Here is a 27,539-nt window from a genome sequence, read left to right as displayed (position 1 = left end):
TTTGCAAGAAACTCTACCTTGCCTGCTGGGAGATGTTCCCCAGGACATACTGCTACGTATCTGGTTGCAGCATGATGGGGCGCTCACACATAACAGTAGTGTGGTGCGCGGATAATTAAATGAACTCTTCGACGGCCTGTAGGACATGGCCCCCGCCATCACCAGACCTTAAGCCACCGTACTTTTTTCTGTGAAGGCTCTTCAAGGGTCTAGTTCACTCACCCGGACGCGTACCACCTAGAAACGAAGACGAATTGTTGGATCGCATTCAACATGCCGCCAATTACATCAGCGCAGTGTCAGGAATCTTTGAAAGAGTTCGGCAAAACACCATTCGACATTACCAAGCTCATGTTGCCTCAAAGGGTCGCCAGTTAGAGCACCTGCTTTGAAAAATGCCCTGGCTACAAAAAAAGGCCCTTTTCATGGCGACAGAATTTGTAAAAGACTTTCTGTACGCGAACTAACAGCTGTTGACGGGTTTGTTCCCGGTAGGTCTTATCATGAAACTAGAATGGAGGTGTCGGGACCCCCGCCGGATTCGCCGCCAGGCACTCAGAGTGGAAGGCTGGCGCGCTGCCACCGAGCGTGCGGCCCGCCTTGGATACATCCAGATCTCCGGCAGGCAAAACATTCTCGGTTATGCGTTGTCCAGAGCATCCGACTACAGGGAAATCCCGCGGCCAATCGGAGCGCCTGGTGGCAAGTTTCCGTAGTGTAAAAATTGTGTGTTCGACCTACACAACATAAGTAATTTTGGTTCCTACTGGTATGAGCCATCCAGGGTTTAAATTCAGTCACAAAATTTTTCTCCACCCTGCATAGTTACCCATCGATGCACATATATTGCACAGTTCACGATAATTACATAGAGGAAAGTAAGCAGACATGTACAGCTAATTGAGGATGATAATTGAGTCGTCATGATCAGCTCGACATGATTCTCTTTCACTACTAAATACGATTGCGGTAGCAATGTAGGTGTCCCTTGGATTCACGGCATTAAATTCCATTTGTAAATTTAGTATTCATTCATTGGACTGTGCTGACACGTAAATTTTAATGAATTTATAATATACTCATGAAACGTTTATCGGTTTACTTATTGCTTTGCGAGTTCATTATTTCTGAATGGATGAATTTAGGGATCATCTCTTTCTCCTGTCGGTATAAATAAGGTCTTCTGTGGCGATTCGCTGGCCTTTGTTAACTTGCTCCTCTCCGATTCTCTATTTAGCATTATCACGGAATCCAATTTCCAGCTGTCTATTCAAAGCCACATACGAAATCCTCTTTCAGGAATGGGTTTAAAGCCTCGTTTGAAAGACTTCATAATGGAAATGGCCTGATTATCCGGGACGAAGACTGAATACCAAGAGAGGTCACGGACAGAATGAGCATCTGTCACGCGCTCTGTTTCCTGGTAACAGGATTTGTTCGCTCGGCTAATCGTATTCGAGCACAAAGAACTGATTTTTCAATTCGCTCATCGCCTTTCAGCGGGCAGATGGCGCCTGCCCGTCGCAGCGTGCGCTTCCAACACGCAGCTGTACAGAGGGGTTGCCTACGCTGCCGGCGCTTGGCATTGCGTGCGCAAAGCAGATTTGGCGGTAGCCGCTGCTCAGACCGTCCCGTTGTTCTCTTTACTTGGGGTCCCTGTACAAAAGTTGAGTACCACTTCACAATGCGTGCAGCCAATTTACTTGTATGCAGCAATGCAGCTCCTGGCCGCATTACCGTGAGTGAATGCCGTTTTTCGGGATGACGTTTCAATGCTAAAACACTTCTCATATTTTCAATAACAAAAACACCCTGGTCGAGGAAGAAGGATTTTTGCTGAAACTGAAAATATAACTGATAAAATATATATTTGTGCTTCATTATCAGTTTTAACTCATATTCTACTATAAAACTGTCAAAAGCAGTGTTTACCATTATTCACGAAAAAAAAGCCTTCTTCAAAACAGTTATTAACATTTTAGGATCGTAGATACACGTAAGAATTAGGAGCACGTGAAAGAACGCTGACCATACTTGCCAGACGGAGTGCAGAAAGACAAACCTACGTTTGAAATATTTGTTGACTTTGAGAAGGTTTTCACAGCGTTGACTAGAATACTTTGAAATTCTTAAGTTAGCAAGCACAAATTATATTTGTTGACTTTGAGAAGGTTTTCACAGCGTTGACTAGAATACTTTGAAATTCTTAAGTTAGCAAGCACAAAGTAAAGAGAGCTAAAGGGTAACTAAGACATGTGTAGAAAACAGGCTGCAGTTATGAAGAGTAGAAAGACATGCAAAGGAGTCTGATGCTGAGAGACTAGTGAGGTTAGTAGTGTAGGTAAAACAGTAAAAGTGAGAAAGGGAGAGGAAATAAAAGTGTTACAGTTCGACGATAACACTATAATTCAGTCAGCGACGGCTAAGGAGTTGGAAGAGTAGTTAAACAGAATGGACAGCAGCTTTGAAAATATGTTACAAGCTGATAATGAACAAAAAAAAGAGAGGTTGATAGATTGTAGTAGAACTAAATTACGAAATTGCGGAGAGAATAAGATGAGGAAATGAAACAGTTAAAAATTAGTAAGAGCAATGATTTAAGAAATAAAGTAACTCACAGTGGCAGCAGGTGGAATGAAATAGAACGCTGCATTATAAAAGCAAGAAAATCTTATCTGAAAATGAAAAAAAAGTTATCACCGGATGTAAATTTAAGATATACTTGTCCGAAGGTAATTAGGTGGGGTGTTGCCTTATACAGAAGTGAAGCGTGAACTATACACAGTGCAGATAAGAAGATAGTTCAAGTTTTTGCATGTGGTACTGCAAACATATGACTGATATCAAACATCCTCAGATACCAAGATATAGCTACTTTAGTAATGTGTGAGACTATGGGGCAGAGGAAGGATTACAATATTAAAGAGAGACAGGTCGATTAAGGTATACAGACTGAAACGGACTGACGATGAAGTATTTACGCAGAAAAGAAGTGACTTCTACAGCATAATTCGAATCACGACAAGCTACGAACAAAACTATCTTGGAAGTGAATAATCTAGGGATAGCGAAGTAATTTAACTCACTCAATAAAGGTAATATAGTAATGAAATTGCTCCACTTTTCGCACTTACGTCCAACCGCTCACTCGACGAAAAATCCTGCCCAATACTGGAAAGATGCACAGATCACACTAATACCCAAGAAACGAAATAGTAATCTGCTGAAATATAGACCTTGATCATTGACATAGATTTGCCTTGGAATTGTCGAACGTAAACTGTGTTCGAAAGTTATGAAATACCTGAAAGGAAACTATCTATTGACACACAAGCAGCAGTGATTCAGAAAACATCGTTCTTGTGAAACACAAATAGCTCTTTATTCACACCGAGTAATGAGTGATGTCGACAAGGGATCTCAAATTGATTCCAGATTTCTAGAAGTCTTTGACACCGGTCCCCACAAGTGCCTTCTAATCAAATCTTATACCTATGGAGTATCGTCTCAGTTGGGCAACCGCACCTGCGGTTATGTGTCAGAAAGATCCCAATTAGTATTAACCGACTGGAAGTCATCGAGTGAAGCAGAAGTGATATCTGCTATTCCTCTCAGACTGTAGGCGATGCTGTTGTGTGCTGCCTAGTAAAGTTACCAGAAGATCAAACAAATGACTCAGATAAGAGCCTACACAACAAAAATTATGTTTTCCACATGCGTACTGAAGAAATTCCGCTCAAATCAGCTATAGAATAAATCACATTTAAATTGTACATTACGAAAAAGACCTATGGATTGCAGTTACGATCCTCTTATGTTACAACCGTCTCATAAAACATGTTAGGGGGAGGCCAAACCAAAGAGTGACTTTTGTTGATCACACGGAGAAGGTGCAATAAAGCCATTAAAGAGGCTTCCTACAATACGATTTTCCGTTCTCTTCTGGAATACTGCCTTGCAGCATGGCACCCTCACCTGACAGCATTGAAAATGACATCGAATAAGTTCACATAAGCGTAGTTCGTTTTATATTATCACTAAATAGAGGAGAGGATATGACACGCGAGATTGGGTTCCAATCTTGAAAACTAAGGCCTTTATCGTTGGGGCGAGTATTGTTTCTTTCTTTTCACGAAATTTCAGTTACCAATTTTTCCCCAACTAAGCGAAAGTACTTCGTTGACTCTAATCGACATAGTCAGAAATGGCTATAGTAACGAAATACGAATAATCATACATCGCACTAAAAAATTAAAGTATTCATTTTTCCCACTTGCTGTTCCAGAGCGGAACGGTTGAGAAAAGGACCGAATGTAATTCTATGAACCACCTACCAAGTACTCATATTTGAAATGCAGTGTAAACATGTACATGTGGATGAAGACAGCGTAAGAAAACTGGTCGTAAAAAGACTCTAACCGACAGGGACCGGTAACAAGTGTGACTACTGGTCACAGAGAATCAGTTGCAGCCACACCAAGTATAGTTGTCGTCACTCTAAATATGGTATTAATGCAGCTCTCCATGTCAGTCTATCCTGTGGAAGCCTCTACATCTCTGCATAACTACAGCAACCAACATCCATTTGGACCTGGTCACAGTATAACCGTTTTCAACTAGCTCTACAATTTTTTCGCCGCAGACTTCCCTTCATAACGAAATTGACGACTCCTTGATGCCTCAGGATGTCCCTGTCAACTAGTCCCTTCTTTTATTCAGGTTCTACCAAAATTTCACTTTTCCCCACGTCAGTTCAATATGTCTTCATTAGTTATTCGATACAGCTGTTTGATCATGAGCATTCTTCTGTGACACCATATTTCGTTATCTTCTATTGTCGCCTTGTTTGAACTGCTTATCGTCCACGTTTCATTTTCGTAAAACGGTACACTCCTGACCATTACTTCATAAAAAAACTTTGCTAACAATCAAATTATATTCGATTTTAACAAATTTCTATGTTTCTGAAACGCTGTCCTTGCTATTGCCACTATGCATTCTCCTACTTCGCCTACGTTCAGCTATTTATTTAAAAAGTGTAGTAAAGGGCGAAAGTAGTATATTTGGAAACATTTAAATCATTATGCAAAACACAGTTGTTAAAAAAAAGCACTTCTCTGACACGTGCCCTGTTGTTCAAAGTGAAATGGTTAATAATTGAGGAGGGTAGAAAGTTGGCGATATAAGGGTGGTGGACAGGGGAATATTAACGATGGCGTAGTCGCGGCTGTTGGGATTCAAGTGAGGGTGGAGCAAAGGAACTATCAGTGAGGCTAAAATTTGATGGAGAAAAAGGAGCAGGGAAAGGACAGAAGAGGAATAATGGGAGTAATAAATACTGGAAGAGGGGGGGGGGGGGGGGGCAATGAGGCAAAATGGGTGGGGTGGATTTAAAATTAGTAGAATGGGTAAATGTCGGAATGGATTTCATGGACTGGGAGTGGGTGACAGTTGAAGTTTCTTTGGGAGAGTGTATGTGGAAGGTTTGTTGGTGTAAGTTTGTGAGACGTGATGGTAGAGGTGCAGCAGCATACTGAAGTTGGAAACTAAAGGTGAAGCTGTAGGACTGTTAGTCGAGTCTGGGGATGGTGTAGTTTGTTCTGTGGTATTCAGTGTGACTGACGAGCTGGTAGAGGATGCTTGTGAGGTAAGGTAAACGAATGTGGAAGGCAAGGTGACGTATAGACGTGTTGTTATTTCACCCCTGCCCCTCTCCATATTGGTGAGGGGGGATGTGATGGTCAGTCAGCAGTGCAGTCAACCAGCTCTTTAGCCAAACGATGGCAGAAACGAAATGAGTAGAAAAATAAGAAACGGAAAGGTAAAATATTTGAAATAAATTTAAAACTTTTTAAAGGTGAAAATCAGGTTGAAGTTTTTATAGATACAAGAGATATGAGTTCATGCAGTTGTAGTCAAAAGTAGGTAGTAACAAAAAAGCCAAACGAAACACTATAAGAACGCATTCAAATGTGCTGCCGACACACTCATATTTAATATAAGAAGTACCTGGCACTTTGTCTGGAAGAAGCTACCCTGGGATAGGGAGTGGTGCTGAAGGGGAATGGGTTGGCCGGTGAGGATTGTGGTGGTATAAGGGTGGAGAACTGGTATTGTATCGATCGTGTTGCTGTAGCTGTTGGTACAGAAGAGGGGGTGTAATAGTGGGGGCTATTGGTGAGGCTAATAGTTGTTTCAGAAGGGGCAGTGAGCCAGGAGAGACAGTCGGGGAAAAAGATGGGTGTGGACATATGAGGAGGAAGGTGAGGGGGAGGGGGAGGTCGAGGGGGAGGGAGGGGAAGGGAAGGGAGGAGAGGTGAGGTGGTATGGGTGTGGTGGATGTAGAGCTGGTAAAATGAGTAAATATCACGGTGGATTTTATGATCTCGGAAACGGTGGACTTAGCGGAAGCCTTTTAATCTATTTTCTAAGGTCTGTAGGCCCACGTTCAACGAAAACAAATTTCTTTAACTGTCTCTGACGCGTGTTAACTGTCTCTGACGCGTACGTCTTTCTGGCATGGGGAGCTGAAGGAGAACTCTTAAAGTTGTAGGCCTTGGCGTCCCTCCGGTACCTGTAATGTCGGTTCTGGTGCCAGAGAAGGGAGGGCACAAGGCAGCTGGGGACAGCAGTGGCGCCACCTGTTGTCCTGCGGCAGATTTATTCTGCTACCTGTTGCCGGCCGACTCTCAGAGGTCGCCGGCGGAGTTCAGTGGCTCTCCTTCGAAGGGGCAGAGGCGACCTTCGACTAGCCGTGGAACGCGATCGGCGGCCGTAAGGTGGACATCCTTACACTGTGGAACGGATGCTAGCCTGGCAAATTCAAGAGATGGGCGACTGAAAACCTTAAGGGGAGCCGGAGGTGGTCAAATCTAAAAAATTATTAACTTTTTTATTTTGCTACCGAAAATTAATTGGAACATTCCTCTTTAATGTAAACTTTGAATTATTGTTCTACTCTCCCTAGAAGTGGAGTTCTTACCATTTTCCCCCACGCCTGCAGAGGAAATGGGCGGCCGCTGAATGCATCTAACACCCTCTCGTGACTTCCTGGGGAACTGCTTGGGATTTTCTCGGCCTGTTACGCATACGGCGCCTTATGTTACGCATACAGCGAGTGTGCAATGGTTGGCTACATTGTTTTCTGTGACAAATATTACCCGTATTTCCTTACAGCTTACTCCTATTTTCCTCACAATTTCGAACATCTTGCTCCATTTAATATTGTCGTACACTTTTGTTCTGGTTACGATGCCACGTTTTAGTAACCGTGTATATAAGAAGAGGAAGAACGTAGGGAAAAGAAAATTAACACTAATACCAAGTTGCGATACTACAATGAATAAGAGCGCGGAACATCGTCTCTTTGCAGTTTACCGTTTCGAATTAGTTCAGTGTTGCGCCTGTTGTTGGTAGTATTATACTTCTTGTGTAAAGCGAGTAATATGCAGTATGTACAAGAATCAGGAGGGAACAATAAAACCAATTTTTCATGACTTAGCACGGCCAGAATTGTTACACAAATGTCTACACGGAAAGACGCAGAATCCTAATGAGAGCGTAAGTAATTTGATTTGGAAAGTGATTCCTAAAAGGGTGTTTGTAAGCATAAAAACACTGCACTTTGACATTTATGATGCAATAGCAATCTACAACTAAGTGAAGTTCTGAAGGCATTAGGATTTACAGCTGGGGTGAACACTGTACGAGCACTAAGAAATATTGACAGAGAAAGGTTCAAATGGCTCTGAGCACTATAGGACTCAACTGCTGAGGTCATTAGTCCCCTAGAACTTAGAACTAGTTAAAACTAACTAACCTAAGGACATCACAGACATCCATGCCCGAGGCAGGATTCGAACCTGCGACCGTAGCGGTCTTGCGGTTCCAGACTGCAGCGCCTTTAACCGCACGGCCACTTCGGCCGGAGACAGAGGAAGGATAAGAGGAGCAGAAAGAAGAGAAAGGCATATGAAGTATGATGGAACAACAGGCCAGAAAAGAAGACAGAAGAGGAAGCTTTTGGAGGATGAAGAAGAAGACCCTTATAATCCATCCTATAGTGCAGGAATGTATTGAGAAACTTTGATAGCCATTTCCCGTAAATTAGAATTTTTCGAATATTAGAAACATTTTCTCAAAATCTACTCAAGCTAGAGAGATGAAATTTTTATACAGCACTCCTAGTGGTCAAACTTACATTGTAACACAGCCATTTGGCAATATTTTCAGTAGTTTCATTTCAGTTTAATTATAAAGCAATTATCTGTAAAAAAATTTTAATCATTAATAAAAAAAAATAATTGGAAGGAAACTAGAAAAGATACTCCAAAATCCCTCTGTCATAACTGCAATACTAAACCACTCTATATGTAAAAAAAATTCAAATTTTTCTATTTGGTAGTTTATTCATAAATGTTCCTCAAACTTAGTGATTTTAACATGGGCAGCATAGGCACCTCCGGCTCCCCTTAAAGGCACTGCAAAACACCACATCAGATTCAGGAAGACCCATTCAGGAAAACTTTGACAATCTGCACGTTTCCTGTCACAAAGATAACAAGACTGCATTCTTCAACTCCACTACTTCACGAGTAGATATTGTTCCATATAATGTGATAATGTTGTAACGGCCGGTGACAATGATAGATAAACTACTTATAGGACGTACGTAATAGTCTAAAATAGTATACCTGATTTATATATGTTCGCAGGTGGGGACATTCAGCCGATAAATAATTGTTAAAATTCCTAGTGAAACCTTCAACTGTCTTTTATTTTGCACAATTCGCCACTAGTTTCAGAAATGACGCAAGCAAGTGGTCCCGTCGCGGATCAGCTATTTGTACAGTGGTCAGAGTGCCTAATACATCTTCCTACGTTACGCTGTGATTTGGATAAGGTTTTAAGTTACTAACACAGATGTGCTGCGCTGCAGCTAGTATTTATAAGAGCTATAGATAGAGGCCCTAAACGGAAAGACAACTTGCAAATACGCGCTGGAACCTCGCGCCCGCCGTCAGATGGGAAGGGATTTCTCAACCAGGGCAGGCCCACTTGCTTGCGTCGCTGAAGACTTGTATCCAACGACGAGCCTCTACGTCAAGATGGCGGAAAGTTTAATGTAGCGCTGCTTCTCCATTGGCCCATTGCGCCACCATTAGCTGATTATTATCTAAACGAGATTATTGAATTCATTCTTTATCCACTTTGCAAAAAAAAATAAAAAAAAAAATAAAAAAAAAAAGTGTGTGAATTTCTAAGGGACCAAACTGCTCAGGTCATCGGTCCCTTGATTTACACACCACCTAAACTAACTTCTGCTAAGAACAACAAGCACACCCATGCCAGAGGCAGGACTCGAACCTCCGGCGGGAGGGGCCGCGCAGTCAGTGACATGACGCCTCTAACCGCGCGGACACTCCGCGCGGTAGTACTCTTTGCAAGTTATGTCATTTTTGTGTAAAAATTTATACGCTCGATTAGCACGTGACGTAAGGTCTTAGTGGTGTTTGATTTCTTCAAGACTGACGTTAAGTATTTTTTGACTTATGTGATAGACACGAACCCTCTCATTGTACTTAGTCTTCTTTAGCTTTCAAGCACACTTCCTCTTATTGCTTCTTATATAAGTGAAATATTTTATAGTGATGCTGTTAGTCTGTTGGTGCTAATCACCATAAGTCTCGTAGTTTTTTAATATTTTGCTTATGATTTTTTTTTCTCATCATATCTTCCCATTTTTTATGTTAATTTTAACTGTTTGACGGTAACATACAAAACTTTTAACGACGGTAGGTTTAGAATCTATTTGTTACTGTACACGTATTGTAATTAATCTGCTGTTAATTGTGAGCCAACCCTGGCAGTCACTAAATTCTTACTCTATGCCCATTTTTTGTAGAACTCTATCGTCCAGAGTTTGCTTGACGATTGCTTTCCGGTGTAAGATTAGTTGTATGATCGTCTAAAGATGGCAAATTAATTTGCCGTAATTGGTACAGAAGTTAATTTAATATAGAATTTGTGCAGCTGACGACTGATTATTTCTATTCTTAAAACATGCTTCACAGCAGCTGATTGACAGCAACGAATAAAATTTTATTAGACTGTTATAGCACGAATGGCGCGACATATTGCGAATGAGAAAACAGTGTTATTTGTCGAAATTATCTTTGTGGGAGGCAGGAAACAGTTAAAAACTTTATCGCATTAATAGATTATGTCAGAGGCGTAGAAATAGCAGAATATTCAAAGATCATCTCCCGTGCCACTACATACGTTTATAATAATATCCCAGTTAATGAGACGATCGAAATTAGTAAAGAAATGCTGCTGTAACGTGAATGAACAAAAAAAACTCGAAATAAATGAATCAAAATTATTAATTAATTTACTCTATCTAAAATTATTTCACCGTCAATAATCAGTGTTCACGAAAGACGATGTCTTCACAATGTACTGTCTGGTCTGGCAAGATCTTTTGCAGATATATTTTTCTCTGCAGATATATCTTCTTGTGAAGACGTATGTTGCAGAAGAATCATCAAAGACACATTAGTTTTGATTTATGTTTCCTCAACAGCGATAAAGTTCTTCAAAGATATTTTCAAAAATTATATACGAACACTGATTTCATACGTGAATGTCATAGGCATAGTCAGAGAATTCTTTGATTTAAGTACATTTAATATCTTCCGAATATCCAGGACTCAGATAGTGTGAAGCACGAAGTGTCATGTCATCCATTGCTTGTTATGTAAGTCGATGGTGCGAATGATTCACTACTGTGTGTACTGTCTCTTTGGAAATTCCACTGTTAAATGCAGAGGAGAGTGCGGTTAGGTGGACAGAGTACATTGAAGGCCTTTCTGAGGGGGAAGACATGTCTTATGAGCTGATAAAAGATGAAAAATGAGTCGATATAGAAGAGATAGGGGATCCAGTAATTGAATCAGAATTTCGAAGAGCTTTGGAAGACTTAAGCTCGAATAAGGTATGAGGGATATATAACATTCCATCAGAATTTCTAAAATCGTTGGAGGAAGTGGCAAGAAAACGGCTATTCACGTTGCTGTCCAGAATATATGAGTCTGGCGATATACAATCAGACTTACAATCAGTTTAACAGATCATGTATCCAAGTTGCTGAAAAGTATAATATTCAGAAGAATGGAAAAGAAAATTGAAGATGTGTTAGATGACGATTAATTTCTCTTTAGGAAAGGTAAAGGCACCAGAGAGGGAGCTTCGACGTTTTACTTGTTAGTGGAAGCTAGACTAAAGAAAAATCAAGACACCTTCATAGGATTTGTCAACCTGGAAGAAGCGTTCGAAAATGTAAAATGGTGCAACATGTTCGAAATTCTAAAAGAAATAGAAGTAAGCTGTAGGGAGAGACTGGTAATATACATATGTAGAAGAGTCAAGATGGAATAACAAGCGCTCGGATTAAAAAGTCTTTTTCCCCTACCGTTCAGTCTGTACACTGAAGAACCGATAACTGAAATAAAAGAAAGGTTCAAGGGTAGAATTAAAATTCAAGGTGAAGGGATATCAGCGCTAAGATTCGCTGATAACTTAGCTATCCTTAGTGAAAGAGAAGAAGAATATTAGAGGATCTGCTGAATGCAGTAACAGTCTGGTGATTACAGATTGTGGATGGACAGTAAATCTGAGAAAGACGAAAGAAATGAGAAGTAGAAGAAATGAGAACAGCGAGAAACTTAACATCCAGATTGGTGATCTTGCATTTCCAGCTGAGAGAAGTCTACTGGTATCACATGTGGGAGATCATTTGAGTAAATAATTTCTGAGAATACACGTCTGGAGCACTGCATTATGTGGTGGTGAAACATGGACTATGGCCAAACCGGAAACGAAAACAATCAGAGGAATGTTGAAAATGAGGTGGGCTGATAAGGTAATGGATGAGAAGGTTGTCCGGAGAATTGGCGAGGAAAGGGGTATATAGAAGACACTGACAGGCAGAAGGGGCAGGATGGTAGGATATTTGTTGAGACATCATGGAATAGAAGGAGCTGTAGAGGGTAAAAGCTGTAGAGGAAGCAGAGATTGGAATACATCCAGCAAATAATTGCGGACGTCGATCGCAAGTGCTACATTGAGATAAAGATGTTGGTACAGGAGAGGAAATACTGGAGAGACACATCAATCCGGTCAGAAGACTGGTGACACAAAAAAAAGTTGTCCATGACCCAAGATGCCTCTCCATACCGTGAAACCGGGACCACAAAAACAATCATGTTCGACCATATTTCCACCTATGAGGGTGCATTGAGAACCGTTACTCTGTATCTACTCTCTTCCGAGATGAGCACTGGACCCATCTCTCCATTGGTCCAACGCCATACGCTTGACACCAATGCCAACTGTGCCCATGCAGTCGCCCTGTCGCTGTAGAGTGTGAGATTGCGGTCCTTGTAGTCAAGTTAATCATGGCTGCAATTGCACCGGCTGTTGTAAGTGGGTCCCTTCTCCCCAGTTGTACAGGTAGGTGCTGCAGTTAAACATGGTCAACCACGTCCTCTCCTTCAGGCAGCAGTGCCAGAGGTTCGGAACGTGCACAGTATTAAACTCCTGGGCTGCGCACGTCACATTTCGTCCTTCTTCCAGTTTTTCGATGATTATTTCCTATGTGAAGGCATCCAGATTTTGTCTCCGGGTCACGTTCTAATATAGAACATCACCGTAGTTCACTGTAACTACCCGCTGGTTGAACTACTCGCTAATTGAAATACGCTGTCTTTTCCCTTTCCTTCAACCGCCTCGTGCTGCAGTGCCTGCCCTATCTGGCGCTAAAATCACGCTGATCTCACGCCATGTGGTTTTCAGCTTTCTGTGCACGTCTGGGAAACCAGTGGCAAGAAGCTGTCACAGTTTCATTCATTTCCACCGTGTTGTTACGATATGTCACTTTGTCTATCTGATCCTTAAGTTTTGCAGAGCGGTGTAATTGTCTATAATATTCGGTGAACAACACGTGTTGGGAATCTCATGGCCGCCCGGGAGGATGATAGTGCAATGTGAAGACAGTGAACGCCGCAGTGAGGGCCTGAATATTCACTACTGCATGTGAGAAGTGAAATAGCCAGAAGGAATGGTCTGCAACACGCCACGATAAGACTACGCGTAGAACGGCGGAACCATAATAAGTGATTTAAATGGCAGTGAGGTGGTATGCAAGTCCCAACAGAACCCTCTTTTATGTGACCGGACAGATCAAGATTACGCAACGCCCAGTCTGTGAGCAGCCATCATACGAAGTGGAAACGTGTAGCCAAATACCATTACGCCTCGCACACACCATAGGGTAGAATATCGGCATGTGAGTGAGTTCGAATTGAGCAGAATGATTGGGTTCCGGGAGGCGGGTCAGTCGTTCCGTGACACTGCGACTCGTACAGAGCACGTTGCTTCAAAAATGAGGTATATGTGAACTAGTGGAGCGAAGAGGTCCGTACATAGCGCCCACAGAGTACCGGACGACTCAATGTGACCACAGTGCGAGATGACCGCCATCTTGTCAGTTTGACCGTAAAGAACAGAACAGAACAGAACAGAACAGCGTTGGTGCAACGTTGGAGCACAGCAGAGGTTGTAGACATGTCTGCGTCGACGGTTGGACGCCGTCTTCTGCGGACTGAAGTGGTGTCACGCACGCCATTGCGTCGGATTTCATTGACTAGAAACCACCAACACGGCAGTCTGCATTGGGTACGTGGACGCCCAAACTGGCGTTCTGAGTGTCAAGAAAGTTCTAAAGTGATGAGCGCATACACTTTCGACGCCGCCGTGGTCAACGCAATCGGGCAGTCTGTACTGTTGTGCGGCATGGTGGGCAAACGGTAAGTGCAATGGTTTGGGGTGCCATTGTCTATAACACGTGATTTCACCCCGTACGTCTTGAGGGTAATTTGATCGGCGACCATTACATCAGGCAAGTGTTACAGTCCCATGCACTGACCCTCCCGCAGATCGTTTCGCATGCCATATTTCAGCATTTGTTCGTTCATGTCCTCCTGCAGCCACTGTTGATGCTCCATGTACGCACCTGCAATCCGCGCAGCAAATTCCTGTGATCTTTGATTATACGAGACAATGTTTAGCGGCTCTGATTGCAGCATGTGTCTTCTCATGTTCCTAATGAGTCGAGTAAATTTCATTGTGATCATATCTCCCAGTCGTGATGTTCCAATTTTTCGAACAGTAGTGTATTCATAGAGTTGCACGCGTCCACAAAGCACCAGTAGTGGTTGCTGGAGAGTTGCAAAGTGGTCATCCTCGGAGGAGACCCTGTACAGTGTCCTGTTGATATAAGGCCTGTGGAACTGCTTGATGGAGTTCACTAACCCTCGCTCCCCCTCTCCTGCCCTCACATGTAATCATTGTCTGTCAAACCCATTGCCTTAAAGTTTGCTCTCAATAGATAGGAGACAAGACCGCATGTTCAATACAGTGGAACTTGGCGAGATAGATTACTACCTGCCACCGTGATCTATGGCCTTTGCTGCCTCATTGCTAAAGCAGCCTTACACGACTTCCTCTCCTCAAATATCCATCTCACAGAAGCACACCGAATGTCATCCATCATTTGCAATAATCACCATGTCCCCTGCTGTTTTTCCCACTAAGGATTTCTCTGGTATCCTGGCATTATTCCCTGAAGTCTTATCAGCTGTTATATCACCCTGTCCCTTTTTTTAGCTAGTGTATTCCATTCACTCCTTTCCCCATTTACTCATTTCCTCACTTCATGTACCAGTCCAATTAATTTTTAGCATCCACCCGTAGTACATCATCTCTGACGCGTCTGTTCCCTTTCTTTTTCACGTTTTTCCACAGTCTATGACATACATACATACATACATACATATATTAATCCTTGTTCCATAGATCATGAATGCGACATTTCATAATGATATGAAACGTGTCACATTGACGTAAGTTTTCTTTGCACGAAGTAATTAATCAATTAATTAATTATTTTTACAGTTACTACTTCATATCTAAGAATTCATCTATGACACACTCCCATTCAGCTCTGTGAAACTGCTGCAAGAAATAGGGAAAACACGAGTCCTCAGTACAACAAGACAATTGACTCGATAGCATTAGGTGAGTTACAGCACATTTAAAACGCGTAAAAATCGTAAAGCGTGAGGCCCAGATAGAATAAATGTCTAACTTATGTGGTATGGAACCACGCTACGTGAGTTAAAGTTTTTAAATTTATTCATTGAATCTTATCTAAGATGTAAAGTCCATGCTGACTGGAAGAGACCAGAGGTATTTTCTACTTTTAAAAAAGGTTAAGAAATACATGTGAAAATTACAGATTTATAAGTTCTGTAAATTCAGTTGATAGAATTTACTCAAAAATATGTAATCAATTGAGAGCAACATGCCAGGGAGAAGAGGGAAGAGGATTTAAGAGAGGACACTTTCCGAGCAACATTATTTTCGGTATTACAAGAATTTTAGAAAAACGACAAGAAGTCAGCCTAGACACCCATGTTGTTTTTAGAGACTTTAAGTATGCTTTTGCCTTGGTCGTTATAAACAGACTGTAGATAACAATGGAAGAAATAGGATATTGCACACATATTATACAGAAAATGAAAAACTTCAATCAAAAACTTATGTGGTTCTAAAGAAAACACAAGCTGCTCAAAAACAGAAGAGATAATAACAAATCAACGCATGAGGTAAGGCTATAGCTTGCCAACGAGACTCCTTAAAAAACTGTGCTGAGGATTATGTTTTATCATATAGATAAGAAAACCTCCAACTTTTGCAACTGAAATTTATTTTTGAGTACCAGACATGTTTCGTATATTCGCATAGGTATCTTCAGTGGTCTGTAACGTTTATAAAATTACTTAAATATAAATATTTTGGTAAGAGATTTGTAGTGATTCTCACGCAGTTTGTTTAAATCTGGTTATTTGTACTTACAGTTATGGGGTTGTATTTTTTACTTACATTCATATTTGTGTCCTCCTCCATGCAATCATTTGTTATTCTACACGTGCTAAGTGCACAGGTTTCTTCCAGTGAATATTTCTTTGCGCTTGACCTATAGTGTATAAAACTCCACATGCCTTAACTGCTACTGGTCCTACGCTTTAGCACAGACTGCACCGAGCTGGCAGAGCGATAATGGGGGAGTGAAGTGGGGTGTTGGGGTGGGGATGGAGAAGAGTTGCTGGTGGGGCACTCGACTCTCTCACGTTCCCTCAGTTAGCTCCCATGATGCTCTAAAGCATTGAACCAACAGCAGTGCAAATACACTCCTGGAAATAGAAATAAGAACACCGTGAATTCATTGTCCCAGGAAGGGGAAACTTTATTGACACATTCCTGGGGTCAGATACATCACATGATCACACTGACAGAACCACAGGCACATAGACACAGGCAACAGAGCATGCACAATGTCGGCACTAGTACAGTGTATATCCACCTTTCACAGCAATGCAGGCTGCTATTCTCCCATGGAGACGATCGTAGAGATGCTGGATGTAGTCCTGTGGAACGGCTTGCCATGCCATTTCCACCTGGCGCCTCAGTTGGACCAGCGTTCGTGCTGGACGTGCAGACTGCGTGAGACGACGCTTCATCCAGTCCCAAACATGCTCAATGGGGGACAGATCCGGAGATCTTGCTGGCCAGGGTAGTTGACTTACACCTTCTAGAGCACGTTGGGTGGCACGGGATACATGCGGACGTGCATTGTCCTGTTGGAACAGCAAGTTCCCTTGCCGGTCTAGGAATGGTAGAACGATGGGTTCGATGACGGTTTGGATGTACCGTGCACTATTCAGTGTCCCCTCGACGATCACCAGTGGTGTACGGCCAGTGTAGGAGATCGCTCCCCACACCATGATGCCGGGTGTTGGCCCTGTGTGCCTCGGTCGTATGCAGTCCTGATTGTGGCGCTCACCTGCACGGCGCCAAACACGTATACGACCATCATTGGCACCAAGGCAGAAGCGACTCTCATCGCTGAAGACGACATGTCTCCATTCGTCCCTCCATTCACGCATGTCGCGACACCACTGGAGGCGGGGTGCACGATGTTGGGGCGTGAGCGGAAGACGGCCTAACGGTGTGCGGGACCGTAGCCCAGCTTCATGGAGACGGTTGCGAATGGTCCTCGCCGATACCCCAGGAGCAACAGTGTCCCTAATTTGCTGGAAGTGGCGGTGCGGTCCCCTACGGCACTGCGTAGGATCCTACGGTCTTGGCGTGCATCCGTGCGTCGCTGCGGTCCGCTCCCAGGTCGACGGGCACATGCACCTTCCGCGCGCCCACTGGCGACAACATCGATGTACTGTGGAGACCTCATGCCCCACGTGTTGAGCAATTTGGCGGTACGTCCACCCGGCCTCCCGCATGCCCACTATACGCCCTCGCTCAAAGTCCGTCAACTGCACATACGGTTCACGTCCACGCTGTCGCGGCATGCTACCAGTGTTAAAGACTGCGATGGAGCTCCGTATGCCACGGCAAACTGGCTGACACTGACGGCGGCGGTGCACAAATGCTGCGCAGCTAGCGCCATTCGACGGCCAACACCACGGTTCCTGGTGTGTCCGCTGTGCCGTGCGTGTGATCATTGCTTGTACAGCCCTCTCGCAGTGTCCGGAGCAAGTATGGTGGGTCTGACACACCGGTGTCAATGTGTTCTTTTTTCCATTTCCAGGAGTGTATGTGAAGTTTTCTTCAGCATTTGTTATTTACAAAGAAATATTTACTGGAAGTAACCTAGATTACGTGCCTTATTACAAATGTAACAACAAATGGTTGGGTACCTTGGTGGAAGATGATCTGTGTAGGATGTATATGAACCCTAACCATAAGCAAGCCATTAGTAACTGCGTTAAGGGAGGAAGTGAAACGTTTAGGAGGAGCTGAGAAATTAGCCATGGAGGAATGGTTGTTGGGATTTGAGGACCAGTTTAAACCTCTTGGGTCTTTACCAGTGAACTCAGAGACAAAATATAGGAATCGAACTGGGAATGAATCATCTGTGAACCATATTATCATATCAGGAACATATTTTCCTACAACCAGTGGTGGATAAGCTTCATAACAATAACAGGACGGTATTATTGAAGATAGTACCAGCATACAGGTTCTACCATTAGCGATCGTATGAAAAAAACCTTAGATGGTACAAAGGCATATTGAGTTTACTGGGATTATAGATAACTCCGCAATCATCCATATAAGGAGACAGACCAAATCCCGAATTTAACAAGTAAGACAATTTGGCCCATTGTATAAGTAGCAATGAAAAAGGTTTTCTTCCAAGGCCACACTATCCCCCTGCCTACATGTTGATACGGTGTTTACATATCTGCTTTGGAGTCACACTGGGTTGCATATACGCTGAAACAATGAGTTCAAGTGGGAGCTTCTTGATCGCCCATTATAGGTACTTTTCAGCTAGAGATCTGCAGAGTGTCTATCATCAGCTGTTAGCAGCAGTATAGGACTGGACAAAAGGGCACTTAACGTTTCATTTGGGACATTATGAGCATCATCATACGTCATTAAAGTTGAAAAATACATCAGCTGCAATTCAGCACTTGTCAACAGCAATTTTGACAGAGATACAACCAAGGTAGCGTATCATGTAGGTGGACGATATAATTGTCGTTGCAAAGGTTATGGAGGAATACGTGTTGTGATTGCGGTAGGTGTTAAAGAGGTAACAGACATCTACTTGGTCATGATAGGGTACGGGTATATCTAGATTAATGGAGGCCATCTGAGGTTTTCCAACACCTCAGAAGGAGAAAGAGGACAGTCAGTTTTAAGGTCAGCAAAGTATTATAGAAAATTCATCCGAAAGTTTACAGAAATAGCACGACCACTTATGGTGGGCTTCAGAACATGAAGGTGAATTCAGAAAACTGAATGAGATTTTGACAACTGGTACTGGTACCAAATTGTGAAACAGAGTCCATATTGTGTTTTGAACAAGTAATCGCGCACATGTCAAGAAATAGGTAGGGTGTAATATTTTATTGTCTGTGCATCACATCAAGTAAAGCAGAGAGAAATTATTGTACCATGTAGAAGGAAATATTGCACCTCATTATGACGTTATTTATTTCCTATGCCATTTGCTTATAAATGCTTAGAGCTGCGGGGAAGTGGGATACTAATAAACATTAAGAATTGTGACCTTCGGCAGCCATCCTTTCGGCTACCAAAATCCATAATTGGGGCTATGGGGGAACTGAAATTATAGACCCAGTGTCCTGTTCACCATCCTGAACCACCATCTTAGCATTAAATGTGCTTGCACTGTGTGACAGCACAGTCCCCAAGAATGTCATATTTTGACGATTCTACATCAACGTACGTCAGAAAAACGTTTCTGTGAAGGCAAGGAACTCGTGAGTCGTGTTTTGGCTGTAAGTACAATGTGTTAATTGAAACTGAAGAGTTCACACTTCTTGTTCCGATAGTATTTGAATGAAAATTGTGTTTTTCAATACATTATTTCATTACTGCGACAGTCATAGTTCCCACTTTAGATGGTGACTCTATTGAAATATTTGATAATGTTGAATGGTTATAGTAATAGATCACCGAGAATTGGCTTGATTTTCTGTAAATAATGTAATATTGCAGATGATGGAAGATATATAAAGTAGTATCTGTTGATATTAAAGAAATGCTATGTTCAGTACATCCTGTCAGACTAAACTAAAATAGTGGATATATTATTAACATACTTCTAAGTTTTACTGGAAACAATGAAGATATTAAACTTCCTGGCAGATTAAAACTGTGTGCCCGCCCGAGACTCGAGCTCGGGACCTTTGCCTTTCGCGGGCAAGTGCTCGGTAGAGCTTGGTAGAGCACTTGTCCGCGAAAGGCAAAGGTCCCGAGTTCGAGTCTCGGTCGGGCACACAGTTTTAATCTGCCGGGAAGTTTCATATCAGCGCACACTCCGCTGCAGAGTGAAAATCTCATTCTGGAAACATTCCCCAGGCTGTGGTTAAGCCATGTCTCCGCTATATCCTTTCTTTCAGGAGTGCTAGTTCTGCAAGGTTCGCAGAAGAGCTTCTGTTAAGTTTGGAAAGTAGGAGACGAGATACTGGCAGAAGTAAAGTTGTGAGTACCGGGCGTGAGTCGTGCTTCGGTAGCTCAGATGGTAGAGCACTTGCCCGCGAAAGGCAAAGGTCCCGAGTTCGAGTCTCGGTCGGGCACACAGTTTTAATCTGCCAGGAAGTTTCATATCAGCGCACACTCCGCTGCAGAGTGAAAATCTCATTCTGGAAACATCCCCCAGGCTGTGGCTAAGCCATGTCTCCGCTATATCCTTTCTTTCAGGAGTGCTAGTTCTGCAAGGTTCGCAGAAGAGCTTCTGTTAAGTTAGGAAGGTAGGAGACGAGATACTGGCAGAAGTAAAGTTGTGAGTACCGGGCGTGAGTCGTGCTTCGGTAGCTCAGATGGTAGAGCACTTGCCCGCGAAAGGCAAAGGTCCCGAGTTCGAGTCTCGGTCGGGCACACAGTTTTAATCTGCCAGGAAGTTTCATATCAGCGCACACTCCGCTGCAGAGTGAAAATCTCATTCTGGAAACATCCCCCAGGCTGTGGCTAAGCCATGTCTCCGCTATATCCTTTCTTTCAGGAGTGCTAGTTCTGCAAGGTTCACAGAAGAGCTTCTGTTAAGTTAGGAAGGTAGGAGACGAGATACTGCAAGAAGTAAAGCGAGTACCTGGCGTGAGTCGTGCTTCGGTAGCTCAGATGGGCAGTCGGCTTTCAGCCGTGATACCGTGCGGACGGGCTCGGCGCGCCGGGCAGTTCTCCGCAGGTATTGTTGTTTACCCGCTAGCGCGCGGTCGCGTCGTTGTATTGCCGTATAGTACCTGTACCGACCCGACATGGCGTTCTCATATCGAAAAGCTACAATCAAACTAACGTTCAACGCATCGTACACGAGACCGAAGGCCCATGAACTTGAACGGTTTCTACGAGACATCATGCACATAGGACCACAAGAACTGATAGGAATTCATCTGTCTATTGTAACCAGCACAGTGTACCTCAAACTGATTGACGAAGCGGCTTGCGACAGATTACTCCAACGATCTGCAAACGGCTTTCGCTTCTGTCACGCAGACGGTAACGTGAGCGTGGTAGGAGTTGACCATGCTGGTCTGGGGGTGCGTACCGTGCGCATCTTTGAACTACCGCTCGAAGTTCCTGCCAACCTAGTCGTTGATGCGCTGCGGCCATACGGAACAGTTCTGAGCCACACAGAGGAAAAATGGAACACATTCGAAACGTACCCTGTCCTTAACGGGGTACGACAAGTGCGCATAGAACTTAAGAAGCACGTTCCATCATATGTTTTCGTTGGTGGCTGCCGCGCAATTGTTATATATGATGGACAACCGAGGACCTGCTCGGGCTGCGGCCAAGAAGGCCATGTTAGAACTGAGTGTCTGCAGCGCCGCCTCGTTCAGGTGTCCCGCAATGAACTTCCCCAACGATCCACTATGACCTCTCTCCCGCTAACATACGTGGAGGCGGCACGACATGATGTGATGGATGATCAAAACCTGATACCTCCCCAAGCCGCTGCCAGCTCCGTTGGAGAGTCAGCGCCGTCGACGACGCCGCAGCCCAACGGTGCAGAGATTCCTACAGCCTCTGCCCACCGCAGCGTCGTGGGCCCCCAGCCACCGTCACTGTCGGAATCGGACACAGGGGTTCCTAGCGACCGAGACTGTGTCGAGCCCCGCCCTCCAGTGGATGTCGAATCTCGGACCCGAAAGCAAAAATCACCCAAGCGACACAAGAAGAGGCGATTGTCAGTTGAAGAACAGGACAGGGATGTGAATCCAGCGGAAGACGTCAACTTCGTTGACTCGTCCACAACAGCAACGGACTCCAGTGGCATCATTCACCAAAAGGTGCCTGAAGACAAGGAACACACTCCTAAATTTGGTGGCCCAGAAAACGAGGCGCATTGTGTCGACTCCCAAAATATGGGCTCCTGTGAAAACGACCAGCCACCAATGACATCACAATCGTCTCTTGGTGATTGGGCAGACGATATGGAGGCAGATGATGCACAGCAAACATCGATATGTCCACCAGAGCCCATGGCTGAATTTGAGCTCGGAGGGCTCTGCCAGTCAGGGACTCTTACGGCACAGTAATGCACAGCATGCAGATGGATGGTTGTGTGGTGTGTGAGATCACTGTGGGCTTGCACCGGCACACTGCCTCCTCCACTTGATATGTCTCAGTCATACCGTGTGGGAACAGTCAATGTAAATGGTGTCCACTCCACTGTCAAGACCCGCATGTTACACGACATGATCAGAGCGGCAGATTTGGACATTGCCCTTCTCCAGGAGGTCCGTCCCGAGCTGCGTTTAGACCTATATGGCTACACCACGTACAGCCTACCCTTAGGTGATGGCGCAGGAGGAACGGCCATCCTTCTCCGAGATGGCATAGACGCGACGGACGCGACGTACTTGCCGAAAGGGCGAGGCATCGCACTCACACTTGGCGCAGTCCGCCTCATTAACGTCTACGCTCCCTCCGGTAATTCGCACCGTGGTGACAGGCATGTCTTCTATTCGGAGGAGGTAGCCCCACTTTTGCAAGGAAATATGGACCATTACATAGTGGGCGGCGATTTTAACAGTGTTCTGCGGCCCGAGGACCAGATACCGCATTACGTCCCATGCCCGGCTCTACAACCATTGATACGTGACCTCGCGCTCCACGAGACATGGCTCTTACATCATGGGACCCAGAGTGGATATGCGCACTTTACCAGCCATTCTGCCAGTCGTCTGGACCGGATATACGTCTCGCGTGCCCTCCGCACAGCGACCCGTGATGCAGAACATTGGCCGACGGCCTTCACGGACCATCTCGCGTACATCTGCACTGTTACCTTACCCCGACAACTCACAAGACGCAGCAGGGGCCCGTGGACGCTGAACGTCTCCCTCCTTCGCGAGGAAGCGTGTCGGCGTGCAGTCACTGACACGTGGCGTCGATGTATCAGGCGCCTGCCCATGTATGCTTCCACGTAGCTGTGGTGGCTGGGATGGGTCAAACCTGCACTCCGAAAGACCTTGATGGCCTACGGGCGGGACAGATCGAACTTGCAAAGGGAAACATCGGAATTTTACTATACAGCATTACGTGAGCTGGCGACGCAACCGCCGTCTCCCGAACGTCAGATGTCCGTACAACGCATCAAAGCTCGTCTACTTCGCATCAGGACCGAGCAGCTCGAAGGTGTCCGCATCCGTGCGCGAGTGCAAGACTGTATCCCCAACGAAACAGCGTCAGTGTATCACATTGTGCGCGAGAGGCGCCACTGCAAACGTCAGCTCATTACGGCGGTAAACACGGAGTAGGGCGGCCGCGCAGTGACACAAACGGACATCGCGCACACGTTCGCCAGACACTATGGGACCTTGTACATGGTAGATCCGCGAAATGTACGTGATTATGACGAGCTGTTGCACGATTTTCCCGCCCCTCGGGACGTGGCACCCGATGATAGTCTGCTGTTGCCCATTACATCCGACGAGCTGACATCGGCCTTGGCACGTGGAGCACCGAACAAGTCGCCTGGACCGGACGGTTTACCCCTGGAATTCTACCGCACTTTGTACCACCTTATGGGTGACAAGTGGCTCCAAATGTTTCAAGACCTGATCCCCCTTATTTCACTGTCCCCACAGAATTCACAGAAGGCATCTTGATCCCAGTCCCGAAACCGAATGGTGGTTGTAGGTGGCAGGACTTTCGCCCACTCACACTCCTCAACAACGACTACAAGATTTTCGCCCGTATCCTCCGCGCGCGTCTCCACACCGCTATCGGGAAAGCCATCCACACCGATCAGACATGTTTAGGTGGTGTCAGCAACATTCATACGGCGCTAGGAGCATACCGCGACGTAATTGCTTTGACGGCGGCCTGCAAAATACGAGGCGCCCTTGTCGCCGTAGATTTTGACCACGCATTCGACCGCGTCGACCACGGCTTCTTACGCGCAGTTTTGCAACACATGGGCCTCTCTCCGGAGTCTGCACAGGTGGTCCTTCGACTGGTCCACGGAGCGCGCTCCCGCATGATGGTCACATTGTTGTTGGACGGTCAGTGCGACAAGGGTGCCCCCTGTCGGGTATATTATTTGCTGCAGCGCTTGAACCAGCTTTGCATGGTCTACGACAGCGATTAACTGGTATCTCCTTGCGGGACGTGACCTTTTGTTGTGGTGCATTCGCCGATGACGTGGTGTTCGTCACCAGATCAGAGGATGATATGCATATGGCGCTACAGTGGCTACGCCAGTACGGGGCGGTCGCTGGGAGCGTCATTAACGTGAAGAAGACAAAATACATGGATGTCGGAGGGGGGCTTTCCCACACAACGGCGGTGCCCTTTGACAAGGTGCCCGTACTCAAGTGTTTAGGAGTGCAATTCTATAGCACTGTCCGCCGCACGGCGGCGGCTACGTACCGCCGGCTCCTGCACCAGACACGTGCTCTGCTGCAGGACAACAAACTGCGTCACTTGGATATGCTTCTCAGAACACGTTATGTCAACACCTACCTTGTCTCAAAACTGAACTATTTTGCGCATATCCTTCCCTTGACGGCTACGATGGCCGACAGATTTCAAGCAGCATATGGACATTTCGTAAGCACCGGTCTGGTTTTTAAAGTCCGATACGCCACCCTGCCGCTGCCGCAGCGGGCGGGCGGTATCGGTTTAATTCATGTATATAACCCTGCGCGATCTCTTTATCTCAACACTATGCGTCGCAAGTGGACCTGTGCCCACGCCACTCTGACGGGCACCCCGATTGCGGAAGTGGCACCACACTCTCTGCATCCCCCGGTTTCTGTAGGACACATTTCACCGGCACTCACCCACATCAGAAAGTTCTTGATTAACTTCAGCTACTTACGGTCAGAACTTCCGACGACACGGAAGCCCAGCACAAAAGACTATTATCGCCTCTATCAACAGCAGCAACCTGTAAATACGGTCACCCACAGACATCCTGAAGTTGCCTGGAACACGGTGTGGCGAGCGGTACACACGCCTTTTCTGCCTACGACGGTGCGTTCATTGTGGTACGTGGTTGTGAATGGGAAGTTCGCTACTCGTCAGAGGCTACATTCCATACATCTGACGGACGACCCCTTGTGTCCGACATGCTCAGTCGCTGACTCGGACGCACACCGTCTGACGTGTGCCGCGACCAGCGAGTGCTGGCTACTGACGCAGCGCATGCTGGCGTTACTCTTGCGGCGATTGCCGGAGTCTATCTCCCCTGATGAAGTATTGCGCCCCGACAGCGTATACTTTCCATCAACCAAAACGAACGCAGTTAACTGGCTAAAGGGCATGGCCGTTTACTACATATTTTGCGATGCTCCCAAAGGCGCACTTGACTTTTGGTCCCTATTGATGACGACACATGCAGCTTTCAGCCGCCACCCGAAGTATTGAACTCGTTCCGCAAACTATTTAGGTTCATTATTTGCGGATCCTCCTGCTCACTGGGGCGTTCCGGGTATGAGACGCTGAAAATGAAGAAGAATCCTGGAGCATATTGATCCTCTACGGACGGAATAGGGGGGGAACCCCTCCCAACAGACAAGAAGACGACTCGGACGCTCGGCTACGGCTGTTGTAGGATCTTTCTTTGGAAAAAAAAGTTATACAAATTACAGAAATAAATAAATAAAACAACATCGACAAATTCACTACATCCTCTTCCTGATCCTTCGATCCTCGAACTCGAACACGTTGCTTGGGCGTGGCGGCGGGATGGCCAGGCTTCGGGTGTCGACCCCTGCCCTACCCGTCGTCCTGCTCCTGCAGCGGTTCATTAGTTGTTTTTTTTTTTAAAAAAAAAGAATGATGGTAGAGCACTTGCCCGCGAAAGGCAAAGGTCCCGAGTTCGTGTTTCGGTCGAGCACACAATTTTAATCTGCCTAGAAGTTTCATATCAGCGCACACTCCGCTGCAGAGTGAAAATCTCATCCTGGGAATGAAGATATTATTTTTATGCATTTGTTATGAAGCCAACATAACTTGTGGAAGTACATTGTTTTGAAAGATAATGGAAATAATTTCATGACAAAGCAAGTAGCATTCTGTGGCTGAACGTGAGTACCTGAGATACTTGAACAAATTAACAGCATCTTTGCCTTAGGGCTAGATGGTAGAAAGTAATATAATGATCCCAAGGTGACAAACCCAACTCCATTGTGATGCCACACAACGCTGAGTTAGCTTGCTCGTCACAGATGCAGATGGTCTCATAACCTTTCAATTGTGTAACATAAGTGTCTTGGACCTTCTTAAGGAAATTAACCATGATACATACAGTCGAAGGCTGTGACTAAAGAATTCGGAACGAACATTTAAACCCTACAGCAAGGTAGCAGATACTACGATACTTACATTTTTTGATGCGATATTTGTTTCGAAATTTCTAGATATTTTTCGATACTTTTGATACTTTCCAACTCGAAAACAAGTCTCTTTGTAGAAATATTAACATAAAACCGGTGATGGTCTTATGATTTCTCCCAGCCTCCGTACATTTCATTCATATACAAGTTACGCTAACGTTGTTTATGTATGGTAAAAAACGCCGATTTGTCTCTCTGTTTCCGTCGTACTTCACAATCATATGACAGAATCCGGTATCCATCACATCGATACAAACACTTTGGATGGAAGTCTCGTATTTCCTTCCTGTTTTAATCCATGTCAGTCATATGGAAGCGACGCAAAATTTTTTTAAGGGGTCGTAAACATGATCAGATGGCATTTTCGTTCCATACTTTGAGAGTGCATTACTCTTGATCTATAATACTGGACGACATTGGGTAAGTCAAAAAACATTAAGTAAAACAGAGATAGAAACTATATTTATTTATCACTAAAAGATAAATTAGTGCCATTACCTGGTGCATTGTGCATTTAATATCACTTGAACTGTGGCACGCTTCTCTAAACATCTGTAGAATTATCTCATGCCTCACACCTTATGATTTACAGAGAGAGATGATGAAATACGTATCAGCATGGAAATGTACAGAAATGTAGAGAAGGAAAGTTAACTTAGCGTTAAAGACTGGAAGACGGCCTCAAACACATTGTCAGCACACCTAGATTATGTTTACTGGAATAATCCACATTAATTGGTAGAGCGATTACTTTTCTTGCTAGCATAGAAAGTGGCAGGCAGTAATACACAAGACAATTAAATAATAATTATTGAAGACGAACTCCAGGAAGCGGTTATTATTGCTTTGAAGTTTATGTTGGCTGCAGAATATAAAGTGAAAGACCCAGTTGCAACATGGGAAAAACATTCCGTCAGTTTAAAGACAGCCACTAAGGCAGCGATTACAAAATTCGAAAGAAGATAATATCATGTGGGATTTAGCATATCGACCAGCACACTTTTGGGCCTGGGAACA

Source organism: Schistocerca piceifrons, chromosome 5 (genome assembly GCF_021461385.2).
Source record: "Schistocerca piceifrons isolate TAMUIC-IGC-003096 chromosome 5, iqSchPice1.1, whole genome shotgun sequence".
Lineage (NCBI taxonomy): Eukaryota > Metazoa > Arthropoda > Insecta > Orthoptera > Acrididae > Schistocerca > Schistocerca piceifrons.
This window is presented reverse-complemented; position numbering follows the sequence as displayed.